Genomic DNA, 18,127 nt, shown 5'->3' on the forward strand with positions numbered 1-18,127 from the left:
CTGTGCGTTAGACCAGCAGGAGAAGGTGGCTATTATTTTGAGTTCTCTCCCGGAAAGCTGGGAAAATTTAGTTTTGTCTCTAGAAGGCATGCAGGAGCGTGATTTATCAGTCAGTTACGTTACTGGGCGTTTGATTGAAGAATGGCAGAAGAGGCAAGAAAGGTTGTTGGCTGCAGAGGCTTCTACAGGCGGGCGGTTTGGAAGGAGTTCTCATGCCGTGCCAGAGGTGAAGCAAAAGCAGCGTACCGGTGAGGAGTCAGCGTTTGCTGTTAGGCGTTGTTTCCGATGTGGGTCCTCAGCGCATCTAAAACGACAATGTCCGGAGTTGGTCAAGTCTCAGTTGCCGGTGCAGGAGCAGAGACGAGATCAGCAGCAGCAGTGGAAAAAGAAATTCTTCAAACGAAAACAGTCGGCTCAGCTGGTGACCGGCGAGGTCAAGATTGCTGATGAGAAACAAGTGGTCTGGGTGGTCGATTCGGGAGCATCTCGCCACATCGTAAACTCAGATGACTTGTTTGTTTCCAAGAACTCAGCACAGCGCAGCCAGGTGGCTCTAGCAGACGGAAGTACTTCCGAAGTGATTTCAGGGGGTGCAGTTTTTGTTCCTTGTCTTCGTGAATGTCTGCAAAATGTACTGTGTGTGCCTTCATTAAGGAGCAATCTGATGTCTGTAGATTGTTTGCTAAAAGCTGAGTTTAAAGTGTATTTTGAAGGAGACAGTTGCATCATTAAGAAGGCTGGTGAGATTTTAGGCACTGCTAAGTCAGAGGGAGGCTTGTTTTGGCTTAAAGCAGGATCTCAAGTTGCAGCAGTAGTCAGTAAATCTCAGCCTGCAGTGAACAACAAAGCTATACATGACAACTGTGTGCACTTATTGCATAGGAAATTGGGGCATGCTTGCTGGAAAAGTGTACTAAAAATGTCTGAATTGGCTGATGGGGGTAATTTAAAGAGTTGTAACAAGTACCTTGATTGTAATGTGTGTAAAAAGGTTAAAACCCACAGAGTCTCTTACCCCAGAAGTGACAGAGTTAGTGAGTCACCGCTACAGCTGGTTCACATGGACGTAATTGGTCCATTTCCTGTAAGCAGGGGTGGATCGCGTTTTTCATTAACAATTGTGGATGACGCCACGCGTTACTCTTGGGTTTTTCCCATGAAGAACAAGGGTGACGTGTTCACTAAGTTTAAAGGCTGGGTGGCATCTGTGGAAAGATTTCTGTCCACTAAACTTAAAAGGATTCAGACGGACAGAGGTGGCGAATTTATGTCAAATGCCTTTAGAGATTGGTTACAGAAGCGTGGCATTGGGCATAGAAAAACGAACTGTCAGGGTTTCTGGGAGAGAGGAGGAGATGACAGAGGAGACGGAGAGCGAGTGGGAGGAGGGGCAGAAGGATGAGGAAGAAGATGACGGAATTCTAAGGGAATCCACGAGTCTGAGCAGCGAGTCAGAGGATTCTCAAAAGGGGGTTACCTTAATCAAGCAAAAGGGAGGAGAAGGGAGAAGCGGAGAGGAGCCCAGTGGAAGACAGACGCAGCAAGAGGCGTCTCAGCTAGAACGGAGTAAAGGGGGTGGAGTCGTCAGCCTCTCGGAGGGAGCAGGATTAGGAGAGAACAGAGAAAGGGGGTTGGAGCAAGGTGTTCAGCCGGAAAGGGTGGAGAGCAGAACAAAGGGTGGTGTAGCGGTCGAAAGAAAGGTCAGGAGCAACGTACGCGCGCCAAGTTCAAACGTAGAGGCACGCGGAAGTGGAGAGAGCTCAGGGGAGGAGCCCGGCCCCAAAGCCAGAAGGAGGGGGGAAGAGGCGGCAGAGGATTCAGCCTCAGGCGAGTCACGGAGAGAGGGAACCCAGGGGGGCAGGAAGACCCTGCGGAAAAGAAAGGAGAGGAAGAGGTGGTCTAGAGCCAGGCTATTAAGTTGGTGTGGAAGAGGGGAGGAGTCAGAGGGGACTTCAGCGGTCTAACGTGACAGACGTACGGCCACAATGCTGAACTGTATGAGAAGCAGAAATCTTCAATAAACTTTTCCTGTAAATAAACTGCAACGGAGTGAGGTCTCTTGTGAGCTGGGACCCATCCTGGGTGGCCGTGACAGTAAGTCCCCTCTCTGAAAGCAAAAAATTTTTTTTTGCGAAGCTCACGAACGGGAGCAGCCATGAGCGCTGAGGAGCAGCTGGTTGCACTGCGGGATCAGGTTACCGCTCTCACATCGGCAGTCATTGCTTCGCAGAAGAAGAATGACGACTTGGAGAAGACGTGCCAGGATTTGCAGGCAAGGTGGGAACACGCGGACAGGGCGGGGGCCCCAGGATCCAGAGCGGAGGGCATTGCGCTTGGACGGCGGGGGGGTGCCCTGGTTCCGCATTTTAATGGCAACTTGCAAGACTATCCCAATTTCAGAGCGGACGTCGTGTATGCACTGCATTTACTCCGTCACGATTTTAAAGATGAGGAGGAGAAAGTGGGGTTCATTGTTTCGCACCTGCATGGGGAGGCCAGGGCTTGGCTACGCAATCTGTGGCGCGAAGATGGACCGGCCCGTCGCAATTCAACTGCGTTCATCAAAGCGATGGATTCTTGTTTTCAATCCTCTGTGGATGTGGACATTGCGCGCCGTCAAATGCACGGGCTGAGGCAGGGGAAAGCGACTGTGCGCCAATACCACTCTAAATTTTTTGCATTGCTCACCGCCTTAGATTGGCCAAAGGACAGTAAACCGGTCAGAGATCTTTTTTGGGAGGGATTGAGCCCCCCCATCAAGGATGAGATCGCTAGAGGGGACAGACCCCAGACCCTAGAAGACGTGGTGCAACGGGCTTTAGCTATTGGAATTCGACATGAGGGACGTCCGTGGCACGAGGAGGACGGGCCCCAAGCGCGTGCGCAAGCGAGGACTCTCCCTTTTGTGCACAGGGATTTCAGCCGTGCGCACCCCTCGCCAATGGGGAAGGACAGCGAGGAGCCAATGGAGATTGGTGGTGCTAGGGCTCAGAAGCCATCCCAGAGCCCTGTCCCTGGTGCAGCCAAAGCGAAGCCTCCTAGAGGAACCAGGAAGTGTTACATCTGTGACAGTGCGCACCATATGGCGAAAGAGTGCCCCCAGAGGCTCCAGAAGCACACTGCGGCACTGGCAACTGTGACAGCAGAGGTGCAACCAGGGGAGCGACTTCAGGGAAACGACAGTGCCTGGCTGGAAGCAGAGCTCCTGGGGCTCAGCCAGGCGGATCTGTAGACAAGCCCCCAGCATCGCCGCAGAGCGTGGACCCTTTGCCTCCCAAACCGGCAGTTCTGCTCACAGCAACACTCCAGCTGCCTGATGGGAGACTCCTCGAGGTTCCAATAACGATCGATTCGGGAAGCAACGCCGACTTCGTGGGACTGCAGTTCGTTAAGCAGCACAACATGGCGCTCCTGCCTGCAACGACGCCTCTGAACGTGGTCACGGTAGACGGCAGGAAGTTGCTGGGGGGGCAAGTGGTGCAGCAAACCCCTCCCATGCTGATGCAGATTGGCAACCATCGAGAACTTATTAGTTTCAATGTCACCCACTTATCGGACACGCCCATCGTGTTAGGCATGAGTTGGCTGGAGAGGCACAGTCCCGCGGTTGCGTGGTATCAGCGGCAGATCACCTTTTGTTCATCGTATTGTGCTCAGCATTGCTTTCAGACCGATCAGGGAGGAGAAGCCGAGCAGCAGTTGCATCTGGGTATGGTGCAAACAGTGCCTCACAAGTACCAGGACTTCTTGGAGGTTTTCTGTGAGAAGGAAGCTGACAAGTTGCCGCCTCACAGACCTTACGACTGCGCGATTGATTTAGTGCCAGGGGCGCAACTGCCTGCTGCCAAGCTGTACTCCATGTCGGAGGACGAAATGCAAGAGCTTCGGGAGTTCATAGACCATAACCTCAAGCGCGGTTTCATCCAGGAATCTAAAGCAGCGGGAGGCAGCCCTGTTTTCTTTGTGAAGAAGAAAGACACGCCCCAAAAAAGGCTTATAGTGGATTACAGGTTCATAAACAGCTTGACTAAGCCCAAAGCTTTCCCCATGCCCAAGATTGACGACCTTTTAGCGACCGTCAGGAGGGGCAAGATTTTCACCAAGCTGGACCTACGTGGAGCTTACAATCTCATCCGCATCCGGAAAGGGGATGAGTGGAAGACCGCCATGTTCACCCCTCTGGGCACGTACGAATACAGAGTCATGCCTTTCGGCCTCCAAAATGGCAGCCACGTTTTTCAAGCATTTATGCACCACGTGCTAGCAGGTCTCCTCTACAAAAAGTGTGTCTGCTTTCTCGACGATATCCTGATTTTCTCGGAATCGCCGGAGGATCACGATAAGGACGTGAGGGAGGTCCTGCAGAGGCTGAAGGAACACAGGCTGTACGCCAAGTTGGAAAAATGCCAGTTTGATGTCAGAGAGGTTGATTTCCTTGGCTACAAGTTGTCCGACGAGGGACTGGCCATGGACAGGGCTAAGGTTCAAGCGCTGTTGGACTGGAAAAGCCCTCGAAATCGGAAAGAGGTCCAGAGGTTCATCGGCTTTGCCAATTTTTACCGCAAGTTTATTAAAGGCTTTGCGAACGCGACGGCGGCTATCACTGACACCCTCAGTTCCAAGAAGAAGAAGTTCGTCTGGACCGAACAAGCGGAGCGGTCCTTCCGGACGCTTAAGGGTCTTTTCGCCTCCGAAGAGCAGCTGCTCCACGTGAATCCCGGCAGACCCATGCGGGTAGAGACCGATGCGTCAGACAGAGCGGTTGGGGCCGTTCTTTTGCAAGAGGATTCACAAGGCAACTGGAGACCGGGTGCGTTCTACTCCCGGAAGCTCAGCAAGACGGAGCGCAATTATACCATATGGGACAGGGAGTTGTTGGCCATTCATGCAGCTTTCAAAGCGTGGCGACACTTCTTGATAGGAGCCAAGCACACGGTGCAGGTCCGCACGGATCACAAGAACTTAGAGTATTGGCGGACGGCTAAGTTGCAGACCCAGCGACACATGCGCTGGGCGGAGTTCTTCGCGGACTTCGACTTCAAAATAGAATACATCCCAGGAGACTCCAATGTTATTGCAGACGCGCTATCCCGAAAGCCGCAATACTTGGAGGAAGCAGCTCCAATCGCAGCAAAGCACATTTTCGCACCGCAGGCGTGGACGTGCGCTACCATCGCAGTCGACCTGGACGCGGTGCGACGCGCGTTGCAAAGGGATCAGTTTGCACAGTCTAAGATGGAGGAGCTACGCGGAGGGTCGCGAGACAACGATGAGTTTCAATTGCAAGATGGACTTTTGACTCGTAAGGGTGCCCTTTACGTGCCCACCGACGAGCTTCGAGCCAAGGTTCTGCAACAATTGCATGACGCCCCTAGTGCAGGCCATTTCGGCAAAGAGAAGACGATGGAGTTGGTGGCTAGAGACTTTTGGTGGCCCCAGATGAGAGGAGAGGTGGCGGACTACGTCGCCAGGTGTGATATCTGCCAGAGGTCCAAACCAGTGCACCAGAAGCAGGCGGGATTGCTAGAACCGCTGGAGACACCGCAGCAACCGTGGGAGAGGGTAGCGTTGGACTTTGTTACAGACCTGCCCAGCTCCAGAGGTAAGACGGCGGTGTTAGTGGTGGTGGACTTGTTCACCAAGATGGCGCACTTCATCCCTTGTGCCAAGGTGGCGACGGCAGAACAGACCGCAAAGCTCTTCATCGATCACGTCTTCAGAGTGCATGGACTTCCGCAGTCCGTCTTGTCCGACAGGGGGCGCCAGTTTGTTTCCACTTTCTGGCGAAAGCTTCTGGGCATCTTGCACGTCAAAATCAACCTGACATCGGCGAGGCATCCACAAACCAACGGTCAAGCGGAGAGGGTCAACGCGATCATGCAGCAGTACCTGCGGTGCTACGCCAACCAGCGACCTGCGGCGTGGGTGGACTATCTGCCGATGGCTGAATTCGCCTACAACAACACGAAACACGCATCCACCGGGGTGACGCCTTTCTTCGCGAACAATGGCCGTCATCCCAGGACCTTCCCGAGATTTGCGGCACCAGGAGGGGGGGGGCCTCAAGATGCCGACCAGTTTGCAGCGGAGTTGCAAGAGGTGCACGAGGAGCTGCGGAGACATTTGGAGCTGGCAAAACAGGCGTATAAGGTGCAGGCCGATAAGCACAGGAGGGCGGGAGAGGACATCCAGGTTGGGGACTGGGTGTGGTTAGCAGCCCACGCGATGCCGGCCAGGTCATTGGCCAAGAAGAAGTTAGGACACAGGCAGCTAGGGCCATATCAAGTTGAGGCTAAGATCAATCCGGTGGCTTTTCGTCTAGCCCTTCCGGAGGGTTCCAGGGTGCACCCGGTCTTTCATAGGTCGGTGCTCACTCCCTACAAAACCCCACACAGGTTTCAAGAGTCAGGAGCACCCCCAGAGCCACGTAGGAGGGCGCCTGAGAGGGGGGAATCGCCAAGACCAGAACCTCTTAACGAGGTCACAGAGATACTGGACTCGAGATGGGGGGAGGAGGGAGTTGAATATTTTCTCGCCAGGGAAGGCACTCCGGCCTCTGCCAATAGCTGGGTGCCGGGTTACGCGTTGGACGAACCCCTGTTGAAGGAGGAGTTCCATGCACTTTTTCCGCACAAGCCCATGCCCGAGGAGTATTTTGATGATTGGCTTTTCACGCCCACTTTGTCGGACAGCACGTTCGAGGGTTTCTCCTCGCCCGAGGGCCATACGCCCGAAACAAGCCCGACCAGGGATCCGAGACTGGGGGGGGAGGAGACAGGCCCTTGTTGGTGGGTGGATCAGCCAAGGGAGGCATGGAGTCAGAGATGGATGGTAGGTCCTTGGCAGGCAGCGCCAGGAGAAACAGTGATGGAGGAAGAGACTGTGATGTCTTTGGGTGGGGAACCCGAGTTCGAACACACATATACGGAGCTGCCAGAGGAGAACGTTGAAGTGGACAACCTGTATCCTGAACCGACCCCGGAAGAACCACGTTTTCCTCAACCTGCACCCGGCGAGCGGGAGGGGGGAAGGGGGGGCTTCGAGGGGGGGATGGATGTCAGGGTTTCTGGGAGAGAGGAGGAGATGACAGAGGAGACGGAGAGCGAGTGGGAGGAGGGGCAGAAGGATGAGGAAGAAGATGACGGAATTCTAAGGGAATCCACGAGTCTGAGCAGCGAGTCAGAGGATTCTCAAAAGGGGGTTACCTTAATCAAGCAAAAGGGAGGAGAAGGGAGAAGCGGAGAGGAGCCCAGTGGAAGACAGACGCAGCAAGAGGCGTCTCAGCTGGAACGGAGTAAAGGGGGTGGAGTCGTCAGCCTCTCGGAGGGAGCAGGATTAGGAGAGAACAGAGAAAGGGGGTTGGAGCAAGGTGTTCAGCCGGAAAGGGTGGAGAGCAGAACAAAGGGTGGTGTAGCGGTCGAAAGAAAGGTCAGGAGCAACGTACGCGCGCCAAGTTCAAACGTAGAGGCGCGCGGAAGTGGAGAGAGCTCAGGGGAGGAGCCCGGCCCCAAAGCCAGAAGGAGGGGGGAAGAGGCGGCAGAGGATTCAGCCTCAGGCGAGTCACGGAGAGAGGGAACCCAGGGGGGCAGGAAGACCCTGCGGAAAAGAAAGGAGAGGAAGAGGTGGTCTAGAGCCAGGCTATTAAGTTGGTGTGGAAGAGGGGAGGAGTCAGAGGGGACTTCAGCGGTCTAACGTGACAGACGTACGGCCACAATGCTGAACTGTATGAGAAGCAGAAATCTTCAATAAACTTTTCCTGTAAATAAACTGCAACGGAGTGAGGTCTCTTGTGAGCTGGGACCCATCCTGGGTGGCCGTGACACGAACGCTTTTCCCCCAGAGGAGAATGGCGTTGCAGAGCGAAAAAACAGATCTTTGCAAGATATGATGTTTGCCATGCTTGATGATGCTGATTTGCCCATGTCTTATTGGGGGGAGAGCATGCTCACCGCGTGTTATCTCCAAAACAGGCTCTTTCATCAAGCAATAGGTACAACCCCGTACTTTAAATTGTTTCAGAAAAAACCCAAAATTGACCATTTGCATGTGTTTGGATCAAAAGCCTGGGTATTAATTCCAAAACAAATGAGAAAGAAGGGAGATCCTAAGACCAAACAGTTAGTGTTTGTGGGTTACCAGGAGCTGGGAAAAGGTTTCCGCTTTGCTGAAGGGACAAATGGCATTGTGATCTCCAGGAATGCCAGTTTTTGTGAACATAGTGGCTGGGAGAGACTACATGCCAATACTGAGGTTTGGTTTGAACCTTCCCAGGAGCTTCATGACTCTGAAGGTAGACACAGGGAGTCAGAGTCTGAGGGGGAGGAAAGTTCAGATAAGAGCTCTCAAGAAAGTGGAGTTAGCCAGAGACCAGTTGCTAAGCAACAAAAGAGAGGTCGTAGTTCTGAGGAGGAAAGTGGGTCAGAAGAAAAATTTTCTCCCAGAAGATCTAAAAGACAAAACAAAGGAGTGCCTCCAGTGCGTTTTTCTCCTGATACTGCAAATGTTTTTAGTGTAATTGCAGAGCCCAAGAGTTTTCAGGAGGTGTTAAAGTTACCAAAAGAGGAGGCAGAGCGCTGGAAACAGGCAATGGAGGAAGAGATGTCCTCTCTGAATGAGCACAAGGTTTTTACACCAGTAGCAGCGCCTGAGGGGGCAAAGATTGTAGGCTGCAGGTGGGTGTACAAACTTAAACCTCTGGTGACAGGAGAGTACAAATACAAAGCTCGTTTAGTGGCTCAAGGATACTCTCAGAGGCCTGGAAAAGATTATGACGAGACTTTTTCCCCTACTGCTAAGGGGGACAGTGTAGGGCTGATTCTAACGCTTGGAGCAAAGAGAAAACTCCTGTTAAACCATTTTGATATCCAGACTGCATATTTACATGCATCAATATCAGAAGACCTGTATCTAGCCGAACCGCCTGGTTATGAGACAGGTTCCAATAGAGTGTTAAAATTAAACAAAGCTCTATATGGTCTCAAACAGGCTGCAAGATCTTGGAACAAATGTTTCCATGAGGCCTTAGTGTCATTTGGTTTCAAGCAGAGTACAGCTGACAATTGTGTTTATGTACGTGGTACAGGCAGTGATCAAGAGTTTTGTCTGATCTATGTAGATGATGTATTGTATGCCTGCAAAACAGATAAACAAACTAAGAGGTTTGCCAAACAATTGTCCAGTAAGTTCAAAGTGAAAGACTTAGGCCCGGTTAGGACATATCTAGGGTTGGAAGTGTGCTGGGCCCAAGATGGCAGCTGCCTAATTAGTCAGCAGAACAAAATTAAACAACTACTGACTACATACAGGATGCAGGATTGCAAAGGGGCAGTGGTGCCTATGGATCCAGGTTTCATAAAAACACTTCATACAGATGAGAGTCCTGAATTTGAACATCCTGATGTATATCACTCTGTAATTGGAAGTTTATTGTATCTAGCACAGTGGTCCAGACCTGATATTAGCTATGCAGTAGGCATATTAAGTAGATTGGTCTCAAAACCCACACTAAATGCCTGGAAAGGGGTAAAACAAGTTCTGAGGTATCTCAAACAGACAATTGGCTATATGTTACAATTAAATTCTTCAGAGGATGAAATGTTGAGTTGCTTCTGTGATAGTGACTGGGGAAATTTGCCGGATAGAAAATCTGTCACAGGACTGGTCATAATGGTCGGTGGAGCTTTAATCAGCTGGCGGTCACGCAAGCAAGACGTTGTAAGTGTGTCATCAACGGAATCAGAGTACGCCGCATTGAGTGAATTGTGCAACGAGGTGATTTATTTCAAGCATTTGTTAGCAGATTTAAATGTAAATTGTGGAGAACCAGTACAAGTTTACATTGATAATCAAGCTTGTATAACTTTAAGTAAAACAGAGGGTTTCAAATCACGTTCTAAACATATCTCTGTAAAATACCAAAATGTGCGTTGCTGTGTACAAGACAATATAATCACCTGTACTTATGTATCAAGTGAAGAAAATGTAGCAGATGTGTTAGCTAAACCATTGGCAAAGGTAAAGAACAAGCGAATGTGCAAGGGTTTAGGTTTGCTGGAAAAATGATCTTCTACATAGGTGTATTTGATGTTAATTGTCCAGCAGAATCTGTGAGGGGGTGTTCAGTTTCTGTTAATTGATTCTCATGGGAAACTTGCAGATTCTGGCTTCAAACAATTAACTCAAGGCAGTGTCAATTTACTCTTGGCAGAAAGCCCAGGTCAGCTTGACCTAGAAACTGCTTACTCTGATTGGTTAACGACCAGCATTCAACTCTTAACTAGGGATTGCTAGCTCAGTTAGAGTGGGGTGTGTTAGGAGTAGAAGTGCTGTGTATGGTTTTGAGAGAGAGAGAAAGAGGGGATTTATTTTGCTTTTATTTGTATGCAGAAACTCTGCTGGTTTTATTTTTTCCTTTTAATAAATCCTGTAAATAGTTATTCTGAGTCTAGCTGACTAGTCATTTCCACCGCAACTAGCTTCTTCGCTGTGCAGGAAAACTCTGCTACGTTTGGGCTAAAGCCAATAGGGCTATGCCTGACACTTCAAAGTTCCATGATCTTTATACAACAAAACGCATTCCAAAGGAAAATAAAGGAGAAGAAGAAAATGGAGATCTGGGAGGAAATTAGAAAAAAGGAAAGGATCCTTTTCCAAAAACGAGATGATGAACTAATTAAGCAAAGTATAAAAATTTTACAGAGGCAATTCTCCATGATAATAAATGAAGAGATAGAATGGAAGATAAAATGGTTGAGACATAGAAATTTTGAGTTTGCAAATAAACCTGGTAAATTTCTGGCCTGGCAATTAAAGAAGAAAAAGGAAGATAGAATTATCAATAAAATTAAAATTGAAGACAAATGGATTCAAGAACCGAAGGAAATTAGTAAAAACTTTGCTAGTTTTTTCGGAAAACTATATAAAGAAGGTCCAGAGACTCTAGAAAAAATAATTGATTATTTGGGCAAAAATAAACTACCAATAATACCTAAGGAAAAAACTGAAATCTTGAACTCACCAATAACAGCTATGGAGGTGCAATAAACTATACAGAGATCAAAATTAGGAAAGACACCGGGCCCAGATGGTCTTCCAGCTAATTACTATAAAAAGTTAGAACAAGCATTATTTCTTCCCATGAAAGACCTAATGAATAATATTCTGGCAAATGGAAAACTTCCGAAAACCTGGAAGACAGCTTTATTACTCTTATCCATAAGCAGGGAACAGATGCCTCAAACATGGCCAATTACAGACCCATTGCACTGCTAAATAACGATTACAAGATATTCGCAGACATTCTTGCAAATAGATTAAAAATGGTGCTGAAAGAGATAATTCATAAAGATCAAACCAGATTTCTTCCCGGACGATTTATGCAATCCAATATTAGATGTGTGATTAATGTATTAGAATATTTGGATATTAAAATTGATAAACCAGCAGCTATTATGTTGGTAGACGCTGAAAAAGCTTTTGATAATGTGTCCTGGAAGTTTATGAAAAAACTAATGGAAGAAATCGGACTGGGAGAAAATATTTGTAAAGGAATAAATGCCATCTATTCGGAACAATATGCAAAATTGATCATCAACGGAAGAATTACTGAGGAGTGCAAAATAAACAAGGGAACCAGACAGGGCTGCCCACTGTCTCCACTGATATTTATCTTGGTGATGGAAGTCTTGAACAATCAGATAAGAAGGGATCAGCTTGTTAAAGGCATCACTCTGGGAAACAAAACATATAAAATTAAAGCTTTCGCGGACAATCTACTTGTTATGACTGAAAACCCTAAAGAAAGTCTGAAAAGAGTGCTGGAACTGATTAAAGAATTTGGAGAAGTGGCAGGCTTTAAGCTGAACATAACAAAAACAAAAATGCTTGTTAAAAATGTAACCACAGAAGAAAAGGACGACTTAGAAAAAAATATTGGCCCTGAAAATCTCTTCAAAAGCGAAATACTTGGGTATTTGGATCACCTCCAAGAACATTAACTTATTTCAGGATAATTACACCAAAGCTTGGCTAGAGATTAGAAAAAACTTGGTAACCTGGACTAAACTAAAATTAACATTTCTGGGTAGGATTTCCATTATAAAGATGAATGTGCTTCCAAAATTAATCTTTTTATTTCAAATGATTCCGATACTGGGTGAAGCAGGTTGTCTCAAGATATGGCAAAGAGAAATTTCCAAATTTCTGTGGGAAGGGAAGAAACCTAGGATTAAACTCCTGATCTTAATAGACATAAAAGAGAGAGGAGGTTTTTCCCTACCCAATCTAAAACTTTACTACGAGGCAGCCTGTTTCACCTGGCTAAAAGATTGGTGCACATTGCAGGATCCGGACCTCCTGGACCTGGAAGGTTTTGACAACCGTTGGGGATGGCACGCCTACCTAATATATGTAAAAGTGAAAATTCATAAAAAATTTACCAACCATATAATAAGAAAGTCACTCCTTGCTGTATGGGAAAAATATAAAGACCTGATGGTGCCTAAAGTCCCATGGTGGACTTCTCCAGTAGAAGCCATAACAGTAAAACGGAAAAATACTCAGGAAAGCTGGCCAACATATAAAATACTTCTAAAAAATGAAGATAACCAAATAAAATTAAAAAAATTTGAGGAAATAAGAGAACACATTTCAGACTGGTTCCAATACCATCAGTTATTTGAAAAAATTAAATCTGACAAACAAAAGGGGTTCTCAGTAGATATTTCCCGATTCGAATCTGATCTTGTAAATTCTAAAAGAAAAACTCTTTCCAAAACTTACCGACTCCTCCTTGACTGGACAGTCAAGGAGGAGGAGGTAACAGTGGCAATGGTGAGGTGGTCCCAGGATTTTGGCCATTCAATAACCATGGCCCAATGGGAAAATTTATGGAAGATCAATTGGAAATTCACAAACTGTTACACGATTAGAGAGAACTTTCAAAAAATGCAACATCGATGGTATCTAACACCATGGAAACTTTCGAAAATTTATAAAAATGTGTCAAGTAATAGTTGGAGATGCGGAGACTCAGGAACATTCTATCATATGTGGTGGACATGTAGGAAAATACAGGTATTCTGGGAGAGTATACATGCAGAACTGCAAAAAATGCTAAAGATCTCTTTCAATAAAAAAACAGAGGCCTACCTCCTGGGAATAACAGATTTGGATATTCCACAAAAGAGGAAGGGTATCTTTTTATATGCGACGGCGGCAGCAAGAGTTTTGATCGCAGCAAAATGGAAGAGTAATGAAATCCCCTCTATGCAAGATTGGATCCAAAAGCTGACAGAATATGCCGGATTAGATGGTTTATCAGAAAAAATAAAGAATAAATCAAAACAGGAATTTGTTTCTAAATGGGAGGTTTTCAAAGAATATCTGAAAAATAAATATAGTAGTTTAAATTCTGTTACAGCATTCGAGGAACTTCAGTAATAGTTGCTAGGTAGATAGAAGAAATTAGATTTATTGAGAATAAGTTTAATTATGAAAAAAATGTGTATTGGCAATAAGTAATAGGAATTTGAAATATGGAACAGACGGGAAGTTGGGTCTTTAGTGTTAAGACCAATAGATGTTTTATTGTTTGCCAAGAAAATTATGTGTCTATGGTTATTTTTGTAAACTGTGTGTAATTTGGTATTTGTGTTTTTTTGTGTGTGTTTTTCCTTGTTGTATAAATAAATAAAAATTAAAAAAGAGAAGTGAACTCCCCGCCCCGATCGCTAAAGAGACAGCCGATACGTTTACCACGAACATTCTCCAACCAAGCACAGAATGCCTTGAACTTAGGGAATGCTTGCGATTTCTGCTCAAGCATAAACACATGAATGTACCTGGAAAAAGAATCAATTAGAACCATGAAATACCTTGCTCCACCCAAAGAGGGCGCAAGAGGACCAACCAGGTCTGTGTGCACTAGCTGGTAGGGTTTGGAAGCCTGCCTGCTAGACTCCTTGCCTTTTGAAGCAACCTTCACCTTGTTCTCTGCACAAGATACACATTTCATGTGATACTTACAAGGTTTGATGTTCAAACCTTCAACCAACCCAGGCATCTTGGCTAGCGCTTGCCAAGACATGTGACAAAATCTTCGATGTGCTTCATGAATGCATCCTGCATGAAGAACCTTGTTAGTTTGTGCAACACAACAAGAATCAACATTAGACACAACAGCATTGTCATCATAAGTTATACAGAATAAGCCATCCATAAACTTTGCATGCAAAATGTCCTTTTTGCCTTTCCTGATGACACAGACGCTCCTCTTGAAGGAAATCTCAAAACCACGCCCAGTCAGCTGTGGGACACTGAGCAAATTGTCCACAGCTCCTGGAACATAAAGTACATTACTGATGGTTGTATGCAAACTTGCAAGTTTAACAGTCCCTTCTCCTGCAATTTGCAACGTCCTTCCATCAGCCAGGTGGATCTCACCATCTTGAGGTGTGAAGGAGATAAACAGGTGTCTATCCTTTGATAAATGGCGACTGGCGCCTGAGTCAACAATAAACCTGGCCCTGGCCTTTGGAGCAGTCTTTGCAGCAAGCAAAACCTTGTTTTCCACCAGTGTGGGCTTTTGCAGCTTGCCCCCCTGCTCCTGGCCATCAGACTTGCCTTTAGCCTTTGGTGAAGCAGTGCCAGCGAACAAAGCTTTTTCCCCCCCTGGCGTGGGCTTTTGCTGCTTGCCCCCCCGCTCCTGGCCATCTGCAGGCATCTTGCTCTGTTTACCTCTGGCCTTCCGGCCTCTGCAAAGGCGATGACCTTGGTTCCCACGAGAAACAGAGCTCTCAGCTGCCGACTCCTTGGCTCCCCCTGGAGGCTGGAATGCTGCCTGGGATGACATCACAGTCTGCTCCCCCTGCAGCTTGCAACCGGTGCCCTCAGCATCCCTGCATTCACTCGCATTCTGGGAAACAGCCAGGACCTCCAATGCATTCACACTCTGGGCATTCAGACTCTGAGCTGGGATGATTGGCAGATGAGCTTTTTGCAAAGCATTCCACATCTTACGTGCAGTCGTATTTCCAGCTAGCGTTTCTATTTCCTCCAGAGAGACGGACAAGACGATTAGGTCTATGGCCTTCGAATTCTGGGCCTCCCATTTCTCTGTCAGAGGAACTGGAGGGGCTTGAGACACAGTATGCCATACTCCATACTGACACAGCAAACTCTCACACCATTTTGCCCAGGTCTGATAATTTTTCCCATTTAACTTTGGGCATTCAGACGCTTGGAAAAATTCCATTCCAGGTCTTTTCTTGAGCCCAAGTCTCTCTCTTTACCTCAAAGACTCATTATCTTGGCTCCCATTAATCACGAAGCCTTCTTGGCTTGGCTCCCAGACCAACTTAGGCCAGCCGGAGTTCAAAGACTTTTTGCCGCGGCCCAAAAGAAAAGCCTCCTCTTTCGCTTTTCCACACGTACCTCAGCAGTCTGTCGTAGTCTTACTCCCCTGTAAGTGCCATGAATCTGGGCCCGAAACCTGTTGTTGGGATACTGCCAGGGAGACAAAGGCCATCACTGCCTCCACGTCATCTCCGGACGTCCATCGATCTCCCGTAGATACAGTATCAGCAATTAGCGGCATGAGCTCCAGAAATAGATTGCCGCATTCCTGGGCTGATGCACACTCTATCAGCAGAATTCACACAGCGAAAGTTGCACTCAGGAGGGTATCATTTAGAATGTTTATTCAGCGTTGGTCAGAACAAAGAACAAACGTGACTGCCTGCTAGCGTGTTCTGGCGCAGAGAGCGAGAAAACGAAAGCAATAGCAAACATAAACATCCTGAGAACAGGAAATACTCAGACTCTGTGACTCACAAGCCTGCTCCCTTTTAAGGTGGAACGGAAATATCCTAACAGTAACAACGTTGGTTTTAATTAAAATAAAGGGATTATGGACTAACTTAATATTATAAAGGACAGTAAAGCTAATTGAGAGTGGAGCTTCAGCGTTCTGAGACTTAGCAAGTTGTGGAAAATAATCCTTGTAAAGAGGCAGAAAATAAAAACTGAGACATACTGAATACCTGCTTCTACAGGGGGACACTCTGTTGAGAGAGACAAGGAGCTGAAACAGCAAGCAGCAGCAGCGGTGACAACAAAGCAGTGGCCATTGAGAAAGGAGATCAGCGTAAAACAAAGGGGTGAGTGAAGAAAAAAAGAAGGAGGGGGAGGAACGTGGAGGATACTGTCAGGGATGATATGTGGGAGCTAGCCGAGATAACAACCCGGGACTCCATCCAGCTTTAACAAGATTTATTAAGTCCTAAAACTATGTACAGTCCGGAGCTCTTAAAAGCATGTCTTCCTCAGTCGCTGTAATGTCTTTTGTTCTAAAGGCTGCATAACTTTCTGTATCTCCATTGTATTTGGCTGGGTTCAGTCCGGCCCCCCTGCTGGCTCTGAGGTTCCTTTCCTGTTCTGAAGTCAACCTTTGTTCCTGCAGTGCTCCTGCCAAAATGTCTAGTTGGCTTTTGAGCTGCCATGTGTAGCTCCTTAATTCTGTTATGGGGTCAGTGGGCTCTCCTGCCCCCCCCAGCTCCCCCCCCCAGCCGCACTTCCCATGTCCAGTACTTGCCCATCCATCACAGTCTTTGATGTCCTCCGGTGTGAGAGATTAAGATGAGACTTCTGTGTCCGCAAAAAACATCCTTCTAGCCCTCCCCCAACCCCGTTGTTTTGAGGTGATCCTCAGGGTGTTCTTCTGCAGAGCAATTCTCGTCGCCCCCCCCCCCCCCGGTGCCCACTCGTCACACTCAGATGGTGCGAAACCTTCCAAGTCCTCCTCGTCCTCCGTAGGCCCAAAAAATTCCCTAAAGAACCTACCTGGGGGTTTTGGTTTGTTGGGAAATAGGGCGTGCAACTCCTCCACCAGAAACTCCTCAGTGATACAACTCTCCGGAACCCACGTGTTTTCTGAGCTAGGCGCCCCCTCCCAGGCCACTAGATACTCTAGTTGCTGCCCGCTCCACCGAGAGTCCAGTATCTCTGTCACCTCATTGCATTTCTCCCTCTCCGTTATGTCCGGTGTTGTGGTCACCACCTGCCCCCTCCCCGGACGGCTGCTCCCCTCCCTGTAGGGCGACAACAGCGACCTGTCCGGCAGCTTCAACTTAAACACCACGGGATTGATCTGTTGGATGACCTCAAAGGGCCCCACCTTCCTGGGCTTGAGCTTCTTGCACCCACCCCTCCAGGGCAGCCCCTGTGTGGACAACCACACCCTATCCCCCACCCAGATGACCTCCCCTGGTCTTCGATGCCTGTCTGCTTCCCTCTTGAACACCTCCTTGGCCCTCTCCAGGTTCAACTGGAGCTGTTGGTGAATGGCCTCCATTTCTTCCGCAAACTGCTTGGCAGCCAGAACACCCCACGACTCCTCCCCCCGCCCCGGAAAGGCCCTGTGGTGACACCCGTAATTGGCAAGGAAAGGACTCATCTCTGTGTTCAGCATCGTTGTACGCAAATTCTGCTAGTGCTAATTTCTCCACACAATCGTTTTGTCTCTGACTGACATAACATTGCAAATACTGCTGCAAAATGACATTTGCTCTTTCCGCTTCCCCGTTGGTTTCGGGGTGCCTTGCTGTCGTGAAGCTCACCTCTACCTGCAGCAAGCCCATGAGCTTGCGCCAAAATCGTGAGGTGAACTGTGCCCGGTCAGACATTACCCTTGAAGGAACACCATGCAGTCGAAACACGTGCTCTACGAACAGCTTGGCGGTCTCCTCCGCGGTCACTGCATGGGAAATGCCACAAAGTGACACATCTTGGTCAGTAGATCCACCACCATCATGACTGCTGTTTTACCTCTGGACGTGGGTAGGTCCGTTATAAAATCTATGTACACTACTTCCCATGGCTTCCCTGGTGTGGGCGAAGGTTCTAGTAACCCTGTCGGAGCAGCCCTATCCCCCTTAGCCCTTTGACATGTGTCACAACCTCTCACATATTCCCGCATGTCCTCCCTCACTTTGGGCCACCAAAAGTCCCTTGTAACCAACAGCATGGTCTTGTGTTGCCCAAAATGCCCCGCAGTGGGGTTGTCGTGCAGCTGCTTGTGAATTTTGGCCCTTAGGGATTCACCCGGCACATACAGTGCCCCCCGGTAGAA

At 48.0% G+C, this 18,127-nt stretch overlaps 1 long non-coding RNA gene across 1 annotated transcript in view; it reads right to left on the bottom strand.

Annotated features, from left to right (window-relative positions):
- Nucleotides 1-8,503: 8,503 nt before the first annotated feature.
- LOC309361319 overlaps nucleotides 8,504-18,127 on the bottom strand; it is a 203,776-nt gene continuing 194,152 nt past the window's right edge. The window contains exon 2 of the long non-coding RNA XR_014164417.1: nucleotides 8,504-10,237. This is a non-coding gene — a long non-coding RNA (uncharacterized lncRNA). The remainder of the gene's footprint in view (nucleotides 10,238-18,127) is intronic.

The sequence above is a fragment of the Podarcis melisellensis genome, assembly GCF_964234715.1.
Source record: "Podarcis melisellensis genome assembly, chromosome: W".
Taxonomy (NCBI): domain Eukaryota; kingdom Metazoa; phylum Chordata; class Lepidosauria; order Squamata; family Lacertidae; genus Podarcis; species Podarcis melisellensis.